The sequence below is a fragment of the Aquarana catesbeiana genome, linkage group LG01, assembly GCF_042186555.1.
Source record: "Aquarana catesbeiana isolate 2022-GZ linkage group LG01, ASM4218655v1, whole genome shotgun sequence".
NCBI lineage: Eukaryota > Metazoa > Chordata > Amphibia > Anura > Ranidae > Aquarana > Aquarana catesbeiana.
This window is the reverse complement of record NC_133324.1, coordinates 244,862,792-244,887,248: the sequence shown is the minus strand read 5'-3', so window position 1 is coordinate 244,887,248 and position 24,457 is coordinate 244,862,792. Positions and strand designations below refer to the sequence as shown.

The 24,457-nt window shown below is 41.6% G+C and overlaps 1 protein-coding gene across 10 annotated transcripts in view; it reads right to left on the bottom strand.

Moving 5' to 3' along the window:
• The window catches only part of PITPNM2 (phosphatidylinositol transfer protein membrane associated 2), a 466,805-nt gene that overhangs the window by 324,147 nt on the left and 118,201 nt on the right, over nucleotides 1-24,457 (bottom strand). The window contains exon 1 of one of the 10 annotated variants that reach the window (XM_073627331.1): nucleotides 11,860-12,203. The exons of the other annotated variants lie outside the window; for them this stretch is intronic. The gene's annotated coding sequence lies outside the window, so the exon portion shown is untranslated. Of the gene's footprint in view, nucleotides 1-11,859; nucleotides 12,204-24,457 lie in introns of those variants that run through there. 10 annotated transcript variants of the gene reach the window in all.

Below are 24,457 nucleotides of genomic sequence, written 5' to 3'. Positions count from 1 at the left end.
CTCATACAAACTGTAAGATCATCCATCATATTTCAATTGCAATAAGGCAATATAAAGTACAATAACCAAAAGCAACAAAAAATATTTCTGTATATTGTTGTCACATCAGCACAAAATCCATAGTTGAGCCTCAACTGTCCACTAATGTCGCTTAAACGCGATCGGAAATTCGGCCAGCAAAAGACCGATGAGAGCTTTTGGTCGGAAAATGCGACCATGTGTATGCTCCATCTGACTTTTGCTGGCTGAATTCCAGCCAACAAAAGATTGAGAGCATGTGCTCAATTTTTCGATCGGAAAAAGTTCCTGTCCGAAAATACGATCGTCTGTAGCAATTCCTACGCACAAAACTCCTACGCATGCTCGGAAACAATTCGACGCATGCTCGGAAGCATTGAACTTCATTTTCTCGGCCCGTCGTAGTGTTGTACGTCATCGCGTTCTTGACGGTCGAAAGTTCAGAGAACTTTTGTGTGACCGTGTGTATGCAAGGCAAGCTTGAGCGGAATCCCGTCAGAAAAGCCATCATATCTTTTTCCGACCAAAATCCCGATCGTGTGTATGCGGCATTAGACTATGGCATTGATAAACTGAGGGATGAGGCATGGCTTAACGTCAACTTCGAGAGAAGTCAAGTTTCTTTGTACAGCTTGGTCCTAAGATTTATGGGGTGGCCAGCCCCTAAGGCAAGGTTCACAAATGTCCGGCTGCAGTTTGCAGTCCGGAGTCCGATGCGGTTTTGTTTACCGGTTCAGGTGTAAATTTTTACTTAAATTCGCTCGTAAACCAGACCCAAATTTGCACAGGACACTTTTCAGAAACAAACCATTGCCGCCCAGGACATGTGCAAAACGGCTTCATTGTAATGCGAATTGGATGCATTTAAAAACGCGCTTGATTCGCATATATGTGAACCGAGCCTAAGAGTATTTGTTATCCCACACTCTTAAAACTGGTACTGTTCAGCATGATATTGCTTCCACTAAGGGAGCAAGAGACCAGAATTCTTGAAAAACTGTAAATTTTGGATCTAGAAGCAGGTTAATGAAGTCCCCAACATACACTATTGCAAAAATTTAACAAGAAAACTTTAAAGGCTAAACCCTGGGGGAATCAATACATGCTCCCTGAACGTTTCAAAGAGTTTCCCAATTATATATTTTGCTGAGCGTGCATTATACACCAGTAAAACTACACAAAATGGGGAGGTTACAAGATCCACTGTGTAGCAGGTGCAGAAATGCGCCAGGTGATCTGATTCATCTCCTCTGGCGATGCCCCAAACTCCATAGATACTGGACAGGGGTTATGACCTTACTCAATAGGGTTTTTCAAACTAATGTTCCCCTTGACCCGCTGGGATGCCTTCTGGGAATACTGGAAGAGGCCATCCCGGAGAATATAACTAGAATGGCCTTTGCCAGAGCCCTATTTCAGGCGAGAAAAACAATACTTCTGCACTGGAAACCAGCCACACCACCGTTGGTTAAAATGTGGATCCAACAGATGGGTAGTACCCTGGTTATGGAAAAATACATATATCAGCATAGGGGGAACCCAGGGAAATTTGATAAGCTATGGGATGCAAGGCTGGATACCCCAGGTATAAGTCCAGTAGAACTGGTACAAATGAGATTACTTAGAGGTATATAGAGATGTTTGGGATTGTGAGCAGAGGAGATACTATGTGAATCCTGGAGCAATGTCATAGATGTCAAAGATATGAGACAGTGGTATAAGGGAGGGGGGAGGAGAAGAAGGACAACAGACATACTGGTTAAAAAGAAATTTATTAAAAAATGTATCCGTTCATTTTCAGTTGTACATGTAAATGTGAACTTGTAAACAATGGGAAAAAGGCCTAAATGAATGTACACATAACATATAACTGACTGTACAGAATGCGATAACCTAAATGTATAGTGATATTGTATGTTTTATGAGCAATAAAAACTTTGTTGATTTAAAAAAAAAAAAAACCCTGGGGGAAAAAAAAAAAAAAAAAAAAACGTTAAATTCTTGTAGTCCAGGGACAGGGGCACTGCAAGGATAAATTCATTTAAATCTAGGGGGTAAAACTGGCCACAGAAGGATTGAAATTCAACCAGTTCAGCACGGACAGGTCCCATTTCGATCCATGTGCGGTTGCTTCCACTTGAGAAAAATCGATCTAACAATCAACTGCTCTCAAACATTTAACAGGAAGGGTTTTTTTTTTTTTCCCTGGTGCTCAGAGTTTAGCTTTAAATAACTACATTTCCCAGAATCCTTCACCAGACATAACATGCTGCCACTAAACTGAGCAAGCAGTGTTATCTATACGCAGAAATTTGCATGATATGGTTGTAGATTTTGTGTGACTGCCTTAACACTTATGCAAAATGTGTGAGACTTGACAAGTCTGAGAAGTGTAAATGCAAATAAAGAGACAATTAGAGGAAATATCCCCAGCTGTTTCAGTGCCAACTAAGGAAATCAAACTGCAGAAAATTATTTTCAAATCATTTAAAAAACAAAAAAAAAAAAAAAGTTACAATGCCATGTGAAGACTGCTCAAAACGGAAAAAACAATAGTTGCTACAATGCAACATTATTACTTTAGAAGAACCCCTACATCTATATTGATCCTAAGTCATTTATTTCTGCTAGTACTTTTAACCTTATGCCCTGTACACACGACAGGACCTTGTTGTCGGAAATTCCGACCGTGTGTAGGCTCCATCACACATTTTCCATAGGAATTTCTGACACGCAAAGTTTGAGAGCAGGATATAAAATTTTCCAACAACAAAATCCGTTGTCGGAAATTCCGATCGTGTGTACACAAATCCGATGATTTGTAATTTAAAAATGTTAATTCTTCTAAAAGCTACTAGAATCTGGCACAAAAATGCTATCATAAGCATTTTTCATCCAGCGTTTTTTTTCTAGCTTTTTTTGAGCTTATAGCGTGCATAGAGCCCAAAACTGTTCTTTTTAAAGTGGTACTTTAGTCAGAAAATGAAGTCCTAGATCACTTCAGGCTGGCCCCTTTTGCAAGTATAGCTATGTAAAATATTAATAAATAGGTGCCTATACTGTTTAAAATCCAATAATACACTGTCCCATCCTGCTCTCCCATTTTAGGCATTTTTAGGCACTGACAACTTTGTAGAGGCCGATCTGCTGACAGCCTTAAAGTGGTTGTACACCCTTTTTTTTTACATTTTTACCTACAGTTAAGCCTATAATAAGGCTTACCTGTAGGTAAAATGAAGATATTCACTTTGCATGCAACCGCAGATGTCAGCGGCGCATGCTCTGTGAAGGTCCGGCTGAAGGTCCAGCAGACGCTGCCGGACCTTACTGAAAAAAAGACTCCCGCGTGCATGCGCGCGAGTGATGCCATCGCGGCTCCGGCCACTCAAAGCCCCGAAGCCGCAAACCCGGAAGACACGCCGAGGGTAACATGTCAGCTTCCTCTGCGGTGACCGGGATCAGATACCGACGCCTCGTTCTACGATAAGCATTTCATAATGAGCTAGTATGTGCTGCATTTCATAGTTCACTTTTTTGGTTCACAGGGTTTCAAAAAACAGCACATAAAAGTACAATATAGTATACTGTCGTCAGAAAACAGAAGTATAAGACATAGAATGGGTGTGGGTATTGGCAAACAATGCTGAAACCACTAAACATTTTGCAACATTTCACTGAAAGATGGCATCATACATACAGAAATGTTATAGAGAATCACAAATCTCTATTATAAAGCTCTGCACCACTAACATTAAAGCTTAAGTTTAAAGTGTCTGTTATCACTGCTGGTGTGTTGCCGAGAAAGTTCCCTCGGCGGATAAGGACCCCCCTGTACTGCGCAGGCGCAGCGCCTGTGCAGTACGAACTACTATGAGCCGCCGAAGCTCAAAATCTTCAATCAGCTGTACATGGCGCCTGCGCCCTAGGTCCAGGTTCAAGCCCCACCATCCAAGTGGACCTAGAGGGGGAATAAAAAAAGCCGAGCGAAGCGAGGCCGTGCCCGAATCGTGGCGAGGGGCCCTTTTACAGGCGCCGTGTACAGCTGATTTTCAACTATTCACCTTCGGCTATTACCGCCGGATCCTACTGCGCAGGCGCAGCGCCTGCGCAGTAGAGGGGGGTCCTTATCCGCCGAGCTGAACTTTCTCGGCAGAACACCGGTCCCCTGAAAAGCGCTCAATTTGCATTTCTGGCATGACACTGTGTCTAGACAATGTCAGTCGTGTGTGTATGCACTATCTGCACTGGATTAGCTGCTTGGAAGGATAGGGGAAACATGGAGAGTCTAAATAGACCCCCGATATCTCAGAAAGAGTATCTGTCCCTGGTCAAAGCTTTCACAAGGGGCTTGTTCACACCTTACGATAGCAATAAAGTTGAATGAAGAAAAGTGTTAAAAAAAACCTTTAAAAAAAAAAAAAAAAATTAAAAAGCACCTGTCTCCCTTGCTTATTCGCAAATGTATACACGCATGAATATTAGCGCTGCACAATTAATCGTAAAAAATTTGTGATCTCGATTCAACCCCCCTGACGATCTCTATTGCAGAGTTTGCCGATTCTTTCATATAACAAGTGGAGATACTTATCTGCTCACTCAGCTGTCAAAAGAAAACATCCAGGCAGTCTGCCAAGTTTTTCATGAAACATTGTAACTAACTTCCTTCTTAGATCAAAGGAATAAACTTCTGTGTGTAAAAAAAAAAAAAAAATCCAGGCAGTCTGACAAGTTTTTAAATGTGTAAATGCAGGAAGTTTAACCACTTAAAAAGTGGAGTTCCACCCCCCCAAAAAAAATTAATGTGCTAAAAAAAAAAAAAAAAAAAAAAAATTAAAAAAAACATTTGGAGAAAATGTATTTTTTTTTTTACTCACCTCTAAATGTCTGTTGCTAGGGGGTCCCTCGTAGTCTTGGCTCCTGACGTCACTTCCCTCGGTGCAGGAAGGGAGATCGCCTCTCCCCCCTCCCTCTTGTCAATCATCTGGGACACGTGACCAGTCCCAGATGATTGCGTGGCCAATGATGGCACGTGACATGGCTCGCGCATGCGCAGTGGGTGCCCATAGTTAAAATGCCGGCGTCACCGAGTGGAGGAGGGAAGAGCGGGGCTTCGATCCCCCGCATCGCTGACCCTGGGACAGGCAAGTGTCCGATTATTAAAAGTCAGCAGCTGCAGTATATGTAGCTGCTGACTTTTAATTTTTTTTTTTTTTTTTTTTTTTTTTAAGTGTGAACCCCGCTTTAAGGTCTAAATCTTTTTCTGACACTTGTTTAAGTTAAAATCAATATTTTTTGCTAGAAGATTACTTGGAATCCCCAAACATTATATATATTTTAGCAGAGACCCTAGGGAGTAAAATGTCAATTGCTGCAATATTTTATGTCTTTTAAATGCAATTTTTGGGGAAAAAATACACTTCAATGAATTAAAAAAAAAAACAAAAAAACTAAACAGTAAAGTTAGCCCAATTTTTTTTTTGTTTTAATGTGAAAGATGATGTTACGCCGCGAGAATCGTGATCTATCTTCTAAGCAAAAAAAATTGTGATTCTCATTATAGCCAGAAACTTGCAGCTCTAACGCATATGTAAATGGTGTTTGCACCACACGTGTGATTACCACGAATGTCATAGTGAAAGCAATAAGTCTAGTGCCATAGCTTATGTTTATCTTCAAACTAAAAACCTGTAAAAGGATTTTAAAGAGTTACCTTTGGACAATTTCATGTACCGTAGTTTGTTGCCGTTTTCAGTGTGAACAGTTTTGAATATCGACATGTTTGGCATCTATTTACTCAGTGCAACATTATACTTTATATTTTATCAAAACATTGGGTATTATTTTGTGTTCATGTGCACTAAAATTCATTTAAGTATATATTTTTTCTAAAAATTTGTGTTTGGTAAGCAGCTGTGCAAATATCATCTGACATAAAAAGTGGGTTGAACAAAAAAGAAAAAAAAAAAAAAAAAAATGACCCGAATCCCCCCCACACTCGATGTAGATAGGGAAATCCTTCCCACTGAGCTACTGTATTCTGACAGCGGGGAGCTTTCCTCAAGGAGAGAATACAATGATCAGTGCTGCCAGCTACAGCTGGTAGCACTGATCAATCGGGAAAAACCCAACAGGCTGGTTGTACAGAAATCGATCGGTAGATCGGTTAGTTTAGCAGGGAGGAATTAAATAATATTTTTGCTGCCTGTGTCCTTATTGGACAGATTTCCCTATATTTTAGAAAGTAATGTTAACACATTCTATGCATTTAGTTAAACTGTGCATAGCTGTTTAGGCCATACTTCTCTTGTGGGTCACAGGAGTGCACTTACTCCCGTGACCCAGAATCGTCTGACGCCAAAGAGCTAGTTCAAGCTCTGGAAGGATCCAGACAATAATGTTAGGATTCACCCAGATGCCTAACCAACAGCTGGCTCAGCTTCTTTGAGAGCTTTAGCTAAGAGCCTGAGCCAACCACTCCCTTCCCAGCCCGAAACTGCAGTGCGTGGCGAGTAAAGCCCCGGACAGAATGTCGGTAGACATTTGCTGGTACAAAAAATACCGGCCAACATTCTGCCCATGTGTATGTCGGTCTGGAAAACCAGCAGCTTACCAATTCCTGATCAGCACTCTCAGCCAATGGCAGAGAACGCTGATCAGAGTGTTCTGACCGGGGGGGGGGGGGGGCGTCCCCCTGTCAAAGCACAACCGTTTAACGGGGGAGATCGCTGGACTAACCTTGCATGGTTAGGACAGTGGCTCCCGACCGGAATGGTCAGTGGGTTACAAGAAAAAGAACTTGTAGTGTGTACCAGGCTTTACAGTCACCACTCTCTGCTCAGAGTGGACGGAGAACTGAGCGATCAGCTCTCATGAGATTGCTCAGTTCTCAGGCTTAGAGCCAGCGCAATGCTGCAGCAGGAAGGTGAGTATGTATGTTTTTTCTAAAATCCCAGACTTCTTTAACCACTTCCCGCCCGCCCTATAGCAGATTGACGTCCGGGAAGTGGTTCTGTTATCCTGACTGGACGTCATATGACGTCCAGCATGATAACATACCGCAGCGCGCCCCCGGGGGCGCGCATTGCGGTGATCGGTGGAGCGGTGTGTCAGTCTGACACACCGCTCCACCGATCTTGGTAAAGAGCCTCTGGCGGAGGCTCTTTACCACATGATCAGCCGTGTCCAATCACGGCTGATCACGCTGTCAATAGGAAGAGCCGTTGATCGGCTCTTCCTCACTCGCGTCTGACAGACGCGAGTAGAGGAGAGCCGATCGGCGGCTCTCCTGGCAGGGGGGGTCTGCGCTGATTGTTTATCAGCGCAGCCTCCCCGCAGATCACCACACTGGACCACCAGGGATCGCCACCAGGACCACCAGGGAAGGGGCAACATGTGGATGGCCAGGTATGTACCCCATGGCCATCCACATGTGCCCAGTGTGCCAAATCTGTGCCAATCAGTGCCCACAAATGGGCACTGATTGGCACCATTATGTTGCAGTGATGCCCAGCAATGCCACCCTTAGAGGCAACACTGCAAACAAGCAGTGCCATCAGTGCCACCCATCAGTGTCCATTCATGCCACCTGTCAGTGCCCATCCGTGCCCATCTATCAGTGCCCATCCGTGCCCATCTGTGCCAACTATCAGTGCCACCCATAAGTAACCATCAATGCCACCTATGAGTGCCCATCAATGCCACCTATGAGTGCCCATCTGTGCCGCCTATAAGTGCCCATCTGTGCCGCCTATAAGTGCCCATCTGTGCCGCATACCAGTGCCACCTATCAGTGCCCATCAGTGCCACCTATCAGTGCCCATCAGTGCAGCCTATCAGTGCCCATCATCAGTGCCCGTCAGTGCCACCTCATCAGTGCCACCTCATCAGTGCCCATCAGTGCCCATCAGTGCCGCCGTATCAGTGCCCGTCAGTGCAGCCATATCAGTGCCCGTCATTGAAGAATAAAACGTACTTATTTACAAAAAGTTTTAACAGAAACAAAGAAAAACTTGTTTTTTTTCAAAATTTTCGGTATTTTTTTATTTGTTGCGCAAAAAATAAAAACCGCAGAGGTGATCAAATACCACCAAAAGAAAGCTCTATTTGTGGGAACAAAATGATAAAAAATTTGTTTGGGTACAGTATAGCATGACCGCGCAATTGTCATTCAAATGGCGACAGCGCTGAAAGCTGAAAATTGGTCTGGGCGGGAAGGAGTCTAAGTGCCTGGTATTGAAGTGGTTAATAATTGTAGCTCCTCTCAGCTGTTACCAAGTTCCTTACACAGACAGAAAGGGCTGCAAAGGCTGGGACATTTGTAATAATGGGTAATTTTAACTACCCTGAGACTAGCATAATGGCACTGCTAGAACAGACAAAGGGGGTAAATTTGTAAAGCTATTACAAGACAGTTTATAGAAGTCCAAAACTAAAATGAATGCTCTACTGGATCTGTTAATCTCAAACAATGTTGAGCTTATTAAAAATTTTGATACAAAAGAAAATCTGGGTAGCTCTAACAATAACATGAATTAATTTAATTAAGTTGTAAACAATAAGCACATACTAGAAAGACAAAAACACTTTATTTTAGCAGAATTTTCCGATGCTGAGGGCTTCTCGCCAAGACTTGGACTGGAGGAAATACTATTATCAAGGAACACAGAACATATTTGGGAAGGCTTAATATTGATTATATGCAAACAAATTGCAAAATATATTTTCTGTGGGCAATAGTAAGTATAACCTATGTCAGTGATGGCGAACCTTGGTACCCCAGATGTTTTGGAACTACATTTCCCATGATGCTCAACTACACTGCAGAGTGCATGAGCATCATGGGAAATGTAGTTCCAAAACATCTGGGTGCCAAGGTTCGCCATCACTGTCCTATGTGATCCATGTCCAATGTTTTAAAAAGCCATAAATAATAGGAAAAGGGCATTTCAAATATTTTAAAAAAAGGAAGAATTTATTTTTTTAATATTTGAAAGTTAGAAGGAATATAACAAGATATATAAAAAAGAAATGAAGAACACACAAATTCTAAAGGAACAACAGGTTAAAGAAAGTAAGTAAGACAAACACTCAAGCATTCTTTAAATATATTATATTACTATTATAAGTACCTGCAATAAATAAAATAAAAATTAGTAAAATAAATAAATAATAGTATTTTGGTCCTGATCACTTAGATGCTTTACAAGTTCATGGGATCTCCCAAAAATTTACAGAACAACCACTACATAAAACGCCCAAATTCCTTCTCCTACACCATAACAGCTGCCTAGAAAAAAATGATGTTGTGCCACTTTGTCAGCACTGTGGAAAATCTCCCAACAGCCAACAATCCAACAGTGGCTCAGACAGGGAGAGGATAGCAGAGTGATGGAAAGTCTTACCAGCTCATTGAAAAACCACTCACTCCAAATTCTTGACCACATGGTATTACTGGATGAAATATACCTGCACGGACAAACTGAAACAACTGCTTACAACCTAAATAAGATTGCTCCCCTGTACCTTCTCAGTTTTCTATCAGGGTTGTGGGCTTTCCCTGTGCTGTTCCCACAATTACTGACAAGGAATGTTTTTTCGCCTTTTCCCCCTGTTTTCCCGCCAGCTGGGGGAAGGAGGTTTAATCTAAACATAAGGAAAGGCTTCTTCACAGTAAGAGCTGTGAAGATATGGAATATACTACATCAGAGAGACTAGTTCTAGCCAGCTCAGTTGATTCTGTAACTGGATATTAATATGTAGAAGTAATAACATCAGACTGTGGAGCCAGGGAATATCCAATTGGCTTAAGGATCAGGAAGGAATTATTTTTACTCGTTTACCTGAGCAAATCAGCCAATGTTTTATAAGGTTGTTTTTTTGGCCTATTTTCTATTGTATGAACATGATGGATCTATGTCTTTTTTCAAACGATGTAACTAAATAGGAGGGGGCTGCCTTTGATAAAAATGCTAGCTGCTTAGCTATCTCAGTCCTCAGTACATTGATTGACTGACCTGGAAAAAAAGTAAAATCACAAGTGAAGTCTAAACTCCTTATCACAATACTTGTTCTGAGTCAGTAAGCTCAGAAAGTGCTTAATCCAGTTGGTCCGCAATGGCAACCTCTCATTACAAGCTTCCTTGGACAGCAGGTCAAATCAACAGTCCAAAGTATATCAAATGATAATAGATATTGTGAGGAATTTACTGGAAAAGAAAAAAAAAAAGCTGAAAACAAATAACAGTTCATTACCTCAAGACTGCATTCACACCTGAGAAGAGTGATTGTCAGGCAGGGGGAGGAGATCAGTTTTTAAAGGCTAAAAAACGCCTGACAAAAAAAAATAAATAAATCAGAAAATGCTCGAGTCACACATTTGAGGCATTCCCATGAAGTCTATATGGCCAAAATGCTCAATTCCGCCTCAAAAAGTATTTCATGTAGCTTTTGGAGCGTCAGGCATATTTTATGAGCATTTTTGAACATGTAAACAAGTGTTTGAGAAGCATATTTCAAGCATGTTACATGTGTATTCAAGTTTCAGACTTGTTTCTTTAGCTGGTTGAAAGTACTCGAGGGAGGAGATCAGTTCTTACAGCAGGTTTTCTCAACCTTTTAACCCTAGAGGAACCCCAAAAATTATTTTTAGGTCTCGAGGAATGCTTACTAAAACCAATTCATCAGGGGTCAATATTAACAATGCCCCTGATACTGGTGGCCAATAAGAAGAATGTCCCCCTTAAAGTGGTGCTCAGATTGCCACCCTTAAAGACAGCTAAACAGATATTTGGCGTCATGCTGTTGGCTTTGCTAAGTGATGCTGAACCTTGAACTCTGTAGACACCATCAAAAAGGTGGTTCATCAGGTTCATCAGCCACAGCTCAAGGAACCCCTAGCAACCTCTGGAGGAACCCTGGTTGAGAATGGCTGTCTTACAGGCTTGAGAAAATGCATCAGAGAATGCTTGATTCACACATTTGAGGAATTCCCATTAAGTCAATATAGCCAAAATGGTCAATTTTGCCTCAATTTCATGTAGCTTTTGGATCATCAGGCGTCGAGCTATAGGTGTCTAAGCACTGATATGTTGACAGCCACCATCTAAATACATAGACTTTTGGATGTTTAGCCTGGAGATTCAGGTGTCTACTGCACTTCAGCAAAACAAAATATGCTGAAAACAGACAGACCTCAAATTTGAATACATATAAGCCAGTGTTACGAAATATATAACAATGGTAATCTTAAGTCTTATGACAAACTACAGTATGTGCATGTTAATTACCTTCGTATAAGGCACCTTGGGGTGGCATGTACCAATAGAAGACACCTATTCAGTTATGCTTTGCAAACAGAAGAGATTATGTGCAGTGAACAGTAATCCTGATCGACTAATCAGATTTCAGTTTCCTGACTGTTCTGCATATTGCTCTTTGAGCTACTGAATACGCTTAACATACTCACTGTGATGGACTTTAAGGAGCCCTGAAGCTGGTCCAGAGGCCTAAAGCTTGCTGTGCTGGTAGCACAGAAGGCTCCAGTCTGCTGATTCAGAGCAACGAAGCACATGTAACTTAATCATTCACTGCAATGCTTAAAACGAAATGGCCGGCGGAGACTAAACATAAAGAAACCATCCGCAGCAGAAGGGTAAGGGTTAAGGTTTCAAGTAAACCAGCTAGCAAGATGAAGACAAAAGACAGATATGACAAATAGATGCTGCACATTTTTTCACAGGCCACCCCTTATTCCACAGGGATTTCATTCACTATGCCGAGAGAAGATGGGAGGCTGCTAATTTAACAACAAGCACACCTAACCTGAGGTTTGCAATGCATTACCTTGTGTTTGTCAAGCTAATACCCCACACGGGATGCACCAGTCCTTCACTGCAGGCTTCATCGTCATCACTTGCCATCCTTGACTCTCTTGCTTAGTAGGCGTGAGAAGCATAACGAACCATGCATGCCACTGAGGATGCAAGAGCCATGCTCAAAAATAGAGACAGAGAATGAAGAAAGCCACAAAGAAAAAAAAAAAAAGCAGATTAATTTCTCTCATCTCCTGAAAGAGCATAGAACTAAGTTGCCATGGAGAAGAGAGTAGAGGCTGAAGAAGATGCAGGGATATGGTAGAGTTACAAAGCAGCCATCACACACACATCCTGTACCCGTGATAGAAACGTAGAGCTTGTGGACACAGTGACTAATAGCAGATGGGCATGGAATGCTGCTATTTAACTACTCGGCTGAACACAGGAGGCCATCAAAGCATTGCACCAGAGGGAACACCTTTTCCTACACTGCTCAATGTGAGGAAAACATGCATTACATAAACAGACAGCATCTAAATATTTTCTTCTACACCAATGTAGGTCTACTCTAAACCCCAGCATGCACTAAAAACTGGCAGCTAGTATGATGCATCTGGACTTGTAGTCTATCAGCAGCTGGCAACCTGTGGGTTGCTCAGCCCTAACTAAATCTGGCCACACACAATTAGATTTCTTTTGTTCAGCCTCCATGCTGAACAAAAGAAATACAGAAGATTCCTCCATCCGCACTGAACAGCGTGAATGGTCAAATATATCCTGCCGATTAGTTTATTCTGACAGCCAGTACTTGCGGCTGTCAGAATATCTGAACAGTGCCCGCACCTGGTTGGATGTAGTCACTGTTCGGCCAACAAATTTCCACGCGGTTCCTTCGACAAAAGTTAATTAAATGACTGACTTTTATCAAGCCAAGACAAATTTCAGCCAATTTAGCAGCTATCGGAAGAAATTTGAGCTGTGTATGACAGTCTTTAGACTAAAATATGTTCATGCCAATATATTTAAGATCTATGTGTTGAGCTTTATTATAATGATCACTTCCGCACTTCTGTTACCATAGAGGTCATCATTCCACTGAGACCTACTGAGAAATCTACTTTAAAGTAGAACTAAAGGCAAAACCTTTTTTTCCCCCCCATTTTGGATTGCGTAAGGAAGGGTCATATAACCCCTGTCTTTTTTTTTTTTTTTTTTGCTGTGTCCCACTGGAGACCTTTCCCTTTACTTCCAGTCCCACAGCTACTACAGAAGTGAGAGGAAATCCCTCCAATGTGAGGGAATCCCTAGTTCTCACCAGGGTCAACAGAACTAGTCCTCACAGGAAGATTTCCCCTTTATTCTTGTTCTAGTAACAACCCAAAATTTGGGATTTTATTTCACTCTCACTCCCAGTGATGATGGTAAAAAAGAAGAATTGAGGGAAATTCTCCCGAGCTTGACAGGTGTTTCAATCCCTATCCACTATCAAAAAAATAAATAAATAAAAGTGGTTTGTTTCTAGTTATACTTGCTCAAACACTTTATTTTAAGCCATAAATAAAGTTTTTTAACATTTAATTGTGACCACAATCTGGAAGTGGTATGCAATACAATAAAATGAAGTATTCCTTGTAGTAAGAGGGAGGTAAGGGCTCACCTACAATAGGCTCCTAAACACATGCATTAATGTAACCTTTGAAGGCCCTCTGGTGCATCTTCAAAGACCTTATTCAGTACCTTTCAAATGCACCTAGAATAATAACATTATGATGTTCCGGCAGTTTCACTAGAGGCTCATGTTGACAGACATTCTTTTCAAATGCCATGTTTGCTATTCAAATGCAAGCGTTTGAATGGCAAATATGTTTGAACAGCAAAGGTTGCATTTGACCTTTGCTAGCAGTTCAAAAACACCTCAAGAGGACATGCTGCTCCCAAAGAAATGAAGTGCAACACAAAGTAGGTCCAATGCAGTCACTGAACTGCGATGTATATATATATATATATATATATATCTCATGCGATTTTGTTGACCTGCATTTGACGTGGGTTACAAATACATGACAAATGCAGGAAAAAAAAAAACGCCCGTTGACATGAGTCCCAACAAGGATTACTGACCTCCCACCTCTATTTTAACAACAGATTTAGAATTTATGATCAGTGTGTAAGGCTGGTCATAAATAATGTTTCCCTTTTATCAGCCACTGGGCCAATGAATGGAGGAATTCTCCTTGCAGTGCTACTGTAATCTGACAGCGGAGATCCCCTCCACTGTCAAGATACATTTATCAGCCCTGCAGCCAATTGGTTGCTGGAGCTGATCGAATGAAAATTTTCCAACCTTCCTGTTGGAGATCATTAGATTAAATTCTCTTGAGTGGGAATGGCCATAGATGGATCAAAAATTGGCCAGTCCCTGCTGAACGGCCTGGATTTCCATCTATCTTTGGCCAGCTTAAGCTCAGGGAATCTGTGATTCTGCCTTATAAACCTTCAAGTATTAAGGAGGATTATTCTAGAATAGGCTCTAAAAGTGCATTGCAAGCAAATTTTATGTCTTATTATGAACTAAGATATGGCTAAAAAGTGCTGGGACAAGTACAACTGACCATATTTTATATTAAAATTTTTCAAGTGTTAGCTTCATTAACATTGCTGAAAGAGAGTAATAAACAGCTCCCAATGTGGGTGCTGTTAAAACCTGATAAAGGCCATGTACTGTATATGACCACTATATTATTTTTATTACAAGAACATTAGATGCCTGTTGTACAAAATGTTTAATTCAAAAACTTTAGATTCAAGAATGTTTGATTTTTGAATGTTCATTCTTGACCGCAGCGATGAGAAAATTCATAGCAAGGTGGAAAAATAGAAAGATGGGTATTTTTTATAGAACAAATTATTTTCTAATAGTTAACATTGCTTTCATTTGTAAATTACATTAGTCTCAAAATGAACTTTTGTTAAGTCATCGAATATACAGCTTCAGGGTCTTGGTCTTCCACTATAAGTGAACAACATTTGGAAAAATGACGTTTTATCACTCCTTAAAAGGAACTTTCTCCTGTTCTGAAAAAGGTAAGCCTCGGTTCACACTAATGCGAAGCGGGAAAGGCCGCAATCCATTCGGGTTCCCTGCACAACATTCAATTCACACTGCCCTTGCGTTCTTCTACGGGTGTCAGTGCAATCTTGCCGTCACCCCAAACACAGGTCATAAACGAGGTGCATTTGCTGTCATCAGATCCATTGGTAAAAAAGTACAATGCCATCTGGTTGCAGTGCAGTTCCAAAATTGTTGCATGCACAACCCCAAAATTATTGAGCTCAAATCACACCGCACTGCATCGCATGTGAATTGAACAGGAATGATGTGCGGTTCCTGTGCGATTCACAGTGCGAACCGAGGCTAAAAGTAGGCAGCTACAAGTACTTGCCAGGCCAAAAAGTCCAACGCTGTTATTTGAGAACCCAAAGCCTTGACAGTTTCTTGAGCCATCTTAACCACATGCCGACCGGGCCATAGCCGAAAGACCGCCACAGCGCAGTTGGCTTATTCTGGGTGGGCGTGCATGGACGTCCTCACAGAATCACGCTCCTGTGCGCCCCCTGGGGCACGCACCTGGGAACATCTGTGACCGCCAGGTCCACATCAGCTAATAGCGGCCGTTTACCACGTGATCGCTCCGTCAAATAACGGAGCAAAACTTGTAAACAAATCGCTGTCATGTCATGACGCCGGTTCCTCCCTCCCCTCTCTGTACCGATCGGTACAGTGTGAGAGGAGAGGGGGAGAGATTGTTTGCAGCGCTGTGGGCACTACAGATCCAGCCCACAGCACTGCTCAGTGCCCATACTCTGCCAATACTCGCCAACACTCTGCAATAAATTTTAACAGAAACAAAGAATTTTTTTTTTTACCCAAATTTTCAGTCTTTTTTGATTTATAGCGCAAAAAAAAAAAAAAAACCCAGTGGTGATTAAATACCACCAAAAGAAATCTCTATTTGTGTGGAAAAAAAAGACAAATATTTCAAATGGGTACAGTGTTGCATGACTGAGTAATTGTCATTCAAAGTGTGAGAGCACCGAAAGCTGAAAATTGGTCTGGTTAGGAAGGGGGTTTAAGTGCCCAGTGGTCAAGTGGTTAAAATCAGGCGCCAGCTGTGACTTCCTGATGACTCACAGCCAGTACCCTACTGCGCATGCAGAAAAAGATCCTGTAGCCTCTTGGGATGTGTATCCCTGGAGGCTCCAGGCAGAGGGAAGGTGGACTAAGGTTATGTCATCCTTGTTTAGGTGAGGATTGAGAAAGTGGGGAGCAAGTACCTTCTGGAAAAGGTACGTACTACCCATAAATAAAGTTGCCAAATGTCTCAAAGAGGGATTTTGTGACAAGTAAGATGTGATTAAACTGCCCTCTAATAACCAACTATAGAAATACAGTCCAAAACCTGGAGCCACTGTATATCATTCAACTCCTATCAATTAAATGTAGCAAAAAAACTCCATATAGCTGCACGCAAATATTCCACCTTTTTTGATAATTTCCATAAAAACAAAACACTCCATAAATCAGAAATGGGGGGCAAACTGTTGATGCGATTCATGCTTAGAAAGTGCCTAGTCATAACCATCATATAAAGCTGAACTCCACGCAGATATAAAAATACATAAATAATGCAGATATATATTCATGAATAAATAACTAAATTGATTAAATACCACCAAAAGAAATCTCTATTTGTGTGGAAAAAAAAAGGACAAATATTTCATGAAGATATATATTCATGAATAATTAGTTGTCAGATTTTTTTTTTTTCAGACGAATACTGTACTGATTAAACGAAAATCATTCGTTCTGATATCGTACGAGAAAACTTTGTCCCTTCGGATAATTTTGCATGAACTGTCGTGATCGGCTCTTGAAATTTGTGTACGAGTGATCAGATTATTATACGATTGGTTGGTGGTATTTTTCAGCTGATTTTCTGATCGCGTGTACTAGGTATAACTCTCAAAATTGGATGGACAGAACTACAAATACAGATTTAAAAAAAAATAAGGACAAAGAACATATTTTTGGAAAAGTGGGGTCACAGGGACAAGAAGTGACAGACAGACGTAAAAACCTGGCAGGGAAGCTTACGCTTTCAAACTCTATCCAAAACTAGAAATAAATTGATGGCTCTAAAAGGCGCCTTGTGTGTTTTTTTTTAAGTCTACAGATTAATCAGACTAATCTTTTATATCACATTTTTCATTTTATGTCTAGTTTTAAATAACATTTATTACAGGGCACATGACAGTTTGTAGACCACGTTCAGTACTGCCTGTACTACTGTTGACTTCTCTCTGATAAGGAAGGAGGGGGGAGTGTTGTCCTGCTCTCACTTTCATTTATGTACATGCACAATAGCAGATCTCCCAGCTCAGATCTATTCACAGCATAAGTCGACCAGAGAAAAAAGTGGTGGTAAAAGTGATAAACATGAAATATTTATACATATTTTATATTTACACAAGTAAAAATAGCAGTTATTTTCAGTCCTAAAATAGGTATAGAATATAGGTATAGAAAATGTATTTAAATCATCACATTATCTTTAAAACTGTACCGAACTCAAAAAGCGAAGATTTGCTAGAAACATCTAGAAGTGGTGATTGTGCCTTAGCCATACCCTAAAAGAATAAACCTTTTTGTCTTTAACCACTTCAGCCCCGGAAGGATTTGCTCTCTTAAAGCGGGGGTTCACCCACACCGCCCAAAAAAAAAAAAAAAAATATTAAAAGCCAGCAGCTACAAATACTGCAGCTGCTGATTTTTAATACATGGCCACTTACCTGTCCCAGGGTCCAGCGATGTCGGCAGGGGACGCCGAGAACCCGCTCAGTTCTCAGCAGCTGCCGCCACCATCCTAGGTGAGGGAATCAGGAAGTGAAGCGTTGCGGCTTCACTTCCCGGTTCCCTACTGCACATGCGCGAGTCGCGCTGCGCGTCCCAAGTGGTCCCCGCTCTCTCCTGGGAGCTGTGTGTTCCCAGCAGACAGCGCGGTGGGGACGGGAAGAGGCATAGACTCCCATGGGAGTCTATGCCAGAAGTGGGTGCAAATACCTGTCTTAGACAGATATCTGCACCCCCCTCCCCCCTGAAAGGTGCCAAATGTGACACCGGAGGGGGGGAAGGTTCCGAAAAGCGGAAGTTCCATTTTTGTGTGGAACTCCGCTTTAATGACCAGGCCATTTTTGCGATACGGCACTGCGTCAATTTAACTGACAATTGCGCGGTCGTGCGACACTGTACCCAAACAAAATTAACGTCCTTTTTTACTCACAAATAGAGCTTTCTTTTGGTGGTATTTGACCACCACCTGTGCGGCTTTTATTTTTTATGCTATAAACAAAAAAATACCAACAATTTTGAAACATATCCAAAAGGAAAAATATATAAAACAACGAATGTATTCATCAGTTTAGGCCGATATATATTCTTCTACATATTTTTGGTAAAAAAAAAAGAAATAAATAAATTGCAATAGGTGTATTGATTGGTTTGCGCAAAAGTTATTACATCTTCAAACTACGAGATAGATTTAGAGACTTTTTTAAATTGTTTTTACTGATAATGGCGGCGATCTGCGATTTTTAGTGGGGCATTGCGGCAGACAAATCTGACCCCAAATGACACTTTTTGGGGACCAGTGACATTACATTGATCAGTGCTATAAAATGACACTTGCGGGGAAGGGGTTAACACTAGGGGGCGATCAAGGGGTTAGGTGTGTTCCCTAGATGTGTTCTAACTGTAGGGGGATGGGCTTACTGAGACATGACAGAGATCACTGTTCCTGATCACTAGGAACAGAAGATCTCCAACATGTCATTAGGCAGAACGGGGAATCGCCTTGTTTACATAGGCAGTTCTCCCGTTCTGCCTCTGTACAGAGCGATCGCGGGTCGCCGGCTGACAGAGTCTGTGGGACCTTAGATTTCACCAATTCTTAGATGTGGCGGCTGTATTTTTCTTTTTATTAGGCTTTTTTTCACCTGTTGATCCAGCTAGTGAGTGTTATTTTATTTGTTAACTTATGCCTCGTTTCCACTGAGCGGATCAGTTTGGGTTGGTACAGTTTGGAAGGCCTAGAATGGTCCGGCCTACTCAGGTGAGCGTTTCCACTGCAAGTGGGACCGCCAGGGGCCATACGTGGGTTTAGAAAAAATGCCTAGCATGGCATCACACGTTCGCCAATCAGTGAAATGTATCGTAGCTCCGCCCTAACTGAACCGTACCATTTTCTATGGCCCCACATCAGGACCCAGAATGGTGCGGTTCGGTTGTATGGGCCACTTTTATATTTGAAACACTCAAAATAGCGCACCGTACCAAACGGAACCGAACCGCTCAGTGGAAACGAGGCATTACTTTCAGGTTTCCAACAGAAGTGGCTGTTAGAAGGTTGAGACTAACCATTTAACGCCGATACGGGTGATTACAATGGTCAGCTTTTATGTTAAACCTTAAAAGGCAAATACTATAACTCCAAAAGCTTAAAGCGATTGTAAAGCCTTGTTTAAAAAACAAAACAAAAAAACAAAAACAAACATGTAATACTTACCTTCTCTGTGAAGTGGATTTGCACAGAGCCGCCTGGATCCTCCTCTTCTCGGGTCCCTCTTCGCTGCTCCTGGCCTCTCCCTCTCGTTGAGTGCCCCCACAGCAAGCAGCTTGCTATGGGGGCATCTGAGCCGAGCTGCAGCTCTGTGTGTCCATTCAGACACAAAGCTGAGGTTCGGCCTGTCACTCTCTCTCCTGATTGGCTAACTGACTGACTGACAGCAGTGGGAGCAAAGCACCGCTGTTGTGTCTCAGCCAATCAGGAGGGAGAGTCCCAGATGGCCGAGGGATTCATGAACTTCGCTGGAGAGAGATGGGGCTCAGGTAAGTATTAGAGGTGCTGGGGCGCAGCTGCTGCACACAGAAGGTTTTTTATCTTAATGCGTAGAATGCATTAAGATAAAAAAAACCTTCTGCATTTACAACCCCTTTAAAGTGATTGCAAATGTAATTTTTTTAAATAACGTCATACTTACCTGCTCTGTGCAATGGTTTTGCACAGAGCAGCCTTGATCCAACTCTTCTAGGGTCCCCTGCTGACACTCCTCCCCTCAAGCTGCTTGCTATGTGTTCATTTGTGGGGGCTCTATTCCGAGCCACACTTTGTGTGTCCATAGACGCAGAGTGCGTCTCGACCCAGTCCTCCGCTACCTCCTCACAGGATGTGATTAATTTCTACTGCTGCCTCCATGTCCAGTGATGAGTGAGAGCAGAGAGCCGCTGCTTTCAGGCACAGCGCTGGATCAAGATTGGGCTCAGGTAGTATTTAGGGGAGCAGGGGAGTTGAACACAGAAGGTGTTTTACCTTAATGCAAAGAATGCATTAGGGCAAAAAACTTCTACCTTTCCAGCCACTTAAAAAAAGTGTTTGATGAGGTTCAGATAAAATTTGTTAGTCAGGCCAATTACATCGGCTTAGTAAATCTAGCACTACCATCTCCCCAGATTGGCAATGCTGTTGTCCAAGGGTGTCTCCGTAGCTCCTCCAGTGGAATGGAGATACCAAGATAGGAAGTACGTTGCTGTCTGACTCACCAAGTAAATATACATGGAAAAAAAGCCTGAAAACATCCCATTGAATAGCTGCAATATCTACAAATTTGTGTGTTCTGGGCTTAGATACAAATTAAGAATGACAGGTTTTTGAATTCATAAAATGTAGAAGCATCTAGGGAAGTTTGTTTCGAGAAAAGTTTTGGCTACCCTGGCTGCACCCTATCCTACACAGATAAGTGTATGTATATGGATATACATAGATAGACCACAGTGTGACAGGCTGACTCCATGCCTCTGCTGCTGAGGCTTATCTTCCCCACAGTCTTCACATTTGATGAAACTGCTTCTGTAGTTTCCTTTCTCATCCACTGACTTCCCTCATCTCCAATCTCCTCTTCCTACGCAGCTAAGCTGATTACATGCAGCTCTGTGATATTTATATTGCAGCTGGTGATTTCAAGCAATTACTGTACCTCAAGTCCTAATGGCCAGGCTGTGACAAAAGTAGAGAGACAGATTCAGGGCACGCCCCTCACAATTATTCTTCTCACTATGTAGGGTTTATTTCAGTCTTTGAAGTGCATAGTTGTGTGCTCTAAATACATAGCATGTACTGGAAAGAGACAGGCAGGAATGGGCCCACTTATACAAGGCTCTGCAACTGGAATGAGATACTCTGAGTTGTGTCATTTCTATTTTCGTTATCAAACTATGTGACAGAAGAAAAAAAAAAAAAAAAAGTATCCAAATATCATTAAGTACATGTCTATTCTGCAGTATCATTTGACCAGATATTACCAGAAAAAACATTTCCTCCCTGAGCAACAATAAGCAGTTTGTGACCAACCCATCATGACGAGTACCATATCAGTCCATAACAAACAGTCTTTCTATTTTTGTATTACCTAATCCGATATTGATTGTTCACCTTTAGGCTTCACACACATGACAGCACTGTGTTCACAGCCTATGTAATGACACTCTCGGGCCCACTGCTGCCGCCTACAGTGAACCATTGAGGTACATTAGAAGAGGCAGCTGTGCAATAACATGCAGACTTCTCTCATATGGGGTGCTCCCCAGTTTTGCTGACCGATGAATGATTGTGCATTATGTGACTATACTATAATGTAAATTGTTAATTAGATTCTTTTTGCATTGCAATACATTTGTGAACTGAATCAGCCTTAGAAATCAGTATGGTGGTTTCCCTTCTCCTGATGAAGTGGGTAAAGCACGCCATACACGGTCGAATTTCGAACAAATTTTCTTTTCAAAATCAGAAAGTTCGTTTTTTTTTTTTTATGATCCGATGATGCCACCATTGATTTTCGAAATTCGGCCGACCAAGCCTTCAATTTCACCGCATGCTGCTACAAAAAAGAATTTTCGTGCCCGGGAATCTTCTTTTCTCTCCGTAAATTTTCTTTTCTTATTACATTTCTTGCATGATTCTCCCATCATTGATTAGAAAATCGTTCGTTTTTCTAAAAATTTCCAACATGTCCGATTCCTCAAATTTGATTGCCGCACGAAAATCGGCCGTTGTTGCAGCCCACTAATGGTGCGAAATTCGTACGAAAATTCTTTCATACGATTTTCGAAAGAAAATTCCTACAAAATTCGAACCGTGTATGGCCGGCATAAGACTCCAGAATGCTTATTCTCATCATACTGGTTGTACAGTCACTTTTCTACAGATACTTTTTTGCATTGCATTGTTTATTTTATATGCATCCAGGTCCACAACCAAGTGCTTTTATAAAATGTGTGTGTGGGGTGGGGGATTCTCCCCATTTTTTTTATATTGTCATGGTCTCTGTAATAAAAAAAAGATGATATTTTTCTACATATGGTATGTATTTCTTATTTGTTTTTCTTTCTTTAGATTTACTTTGTGGGTTGCTGATACGCTGAGCAACCTCATGGTTTTTGCTAGCTGGTTCGTAAGAATTTCACATGTAAGAGGTGATCAGCACAACAATATACGGTGCCTTGAAAAAGTATTCATACCCCTGCTTTTGATAACGTCACTTGCTGATGACAAAACGTGTCAACCCGATGCTCCGTCACTTCCAGCCCAGAGAGTGGAACGCATACCAGCTAACAGGCAGCGTTCATCTCTCCAAGTACACAAAGGGCTGTTTTATTTCAAATAGTGGCACTTTTTAGATGATTTTCTATCATTGTTTTTTTACCTTGTAAACACCCATAAGAATAAACATAAAAGGATTTTACACTATGAGGGACTTCCTCTCCATTCATTTTCTTCCTGCATAAAAAAAGTTTTGGACCCCTGGGATTGCAACAGGAGGGAGTCTAGGCCTGTGGGAGCCACCAGAAGACATCATAGTGGGATAGGTCCCCCAGAAAGACCTACAAGCCTAGCTGACTTTCCTTACTATACAGTAAGGGATTCCCCAACATCTGGTGAGTGCGGAGAGATTACATCTTTTCACGTGGTGGAACACACAGGAAACATCCTGGGAGCACAAAGCACAGAAAGACTTTTTTGCACCTTGTTTCTATACTTTACACTTTATGGTATTTTGGAACATTGATTGGTTACACTATTATAGTGCTATTTTACAGTATTCACTATAGCAGTTGTATAATCCATCAGTTCTGGCTGGATGTTTAGGGTTGTTGTCCTGCTCTAAAGGTGAATCTCCGCCCCAGTCTCAAGTCTTTTGCAGACACTAACAGGTTTTCTATTAAGATTGCCCTATATTTCGCTCCATCCCTCTTCCCATTAACTCTGACCAGCTTTCCTGTCCCTGCTGAAGAAAAGCATCCCCACAATATGATGTTGCTAATGCCATGTTTCACGGTGGGGATGATGTGTTCATGGTGTAGTGTTTTCCGACACACATAGCATTTTGCTTTTAGGCCAAAAAGTTCAAATTTGGTCTCTTCTGACCAGAGCACTTGTTTGTGTCCCCCACATGGCTTCTCGCAAACTGCAAATGGGACAACTTATGGTTTTCTTTCAACAATGGCTTTCTTCTTGCCACTTTTCTATAAAGGCCAGATCTGTGGCGTACACGACTAATTGTTGTCCTGTGGACAGATTCTCCTACCTGAGCTGGGGATCTCTGCAGCCCCCCCCAGAGTTAATATGGACCTCTTGGCTGCTTCTCTGATTAATGCTCTCCTTGCCTGGCCTGTCAGTTTAGGTGGACGGCCATGTCTTGGTAGGTTTCCAGATGTGCCATACTCTTTCCATTTTCAGGTGATGGTGAGATGTTCAGAGCTTGGGATTTTTTTTTAGAACCTAACCCTGCTTTCAACTTCTCCACAACTTTATCCCTGACCTGTCTGATGTGTTCCTTGGCATTCATGATGCAGTTTGTTCACTAAGGTTCTCTAACAAACCTAAGAGGTTCACAGAACAGCTGTATTTATACTGAGATTGAATTACACACAGGTGGAGTCTATTTACTAATTAAATGACTTCTGAAGGCAATTGGTTCCACTAGATTTTAGTTAGAGGTATCAGAGTAAAGGGGGCTGAATACAAATGCATGCCACACTTTTCAGAGATTTATTTTGAACACCATTTATCATTTTCTTTCCACTTCACAATTATGTGCCACTTTGTGTTGGGGGTATGAATACTTTTCAAGGCAATGTAATTTTTGAAAACCTATTTATCATCAGTCTATATTTCTTTGTTTTTTATACTGAATGAAAGATTAACATGTTGGCTAATCTAGCACCACACATTTTTCTTGGAGGCCAGAACACAACAACTTTCCTCAAAGGCCAGGACACAACAAGCTTTCATCGGAGGCCAGGACACAACAAGCTTTCCACGAAGGCCAGGACACAACAAGCTCTCCACGGAGGCCAGGACACAACAAGCTTTCCATGGAGGCTACTACACTACAGTTACCTTCCACAGCAAGAACCACATATACAGATTAACAGTTATTATGTAACTTTCCATTAGAAACTTCAAAAAAATCAAGTATTTTGAAAACGAAAGAAAGCCTATAATTAGCTTGAA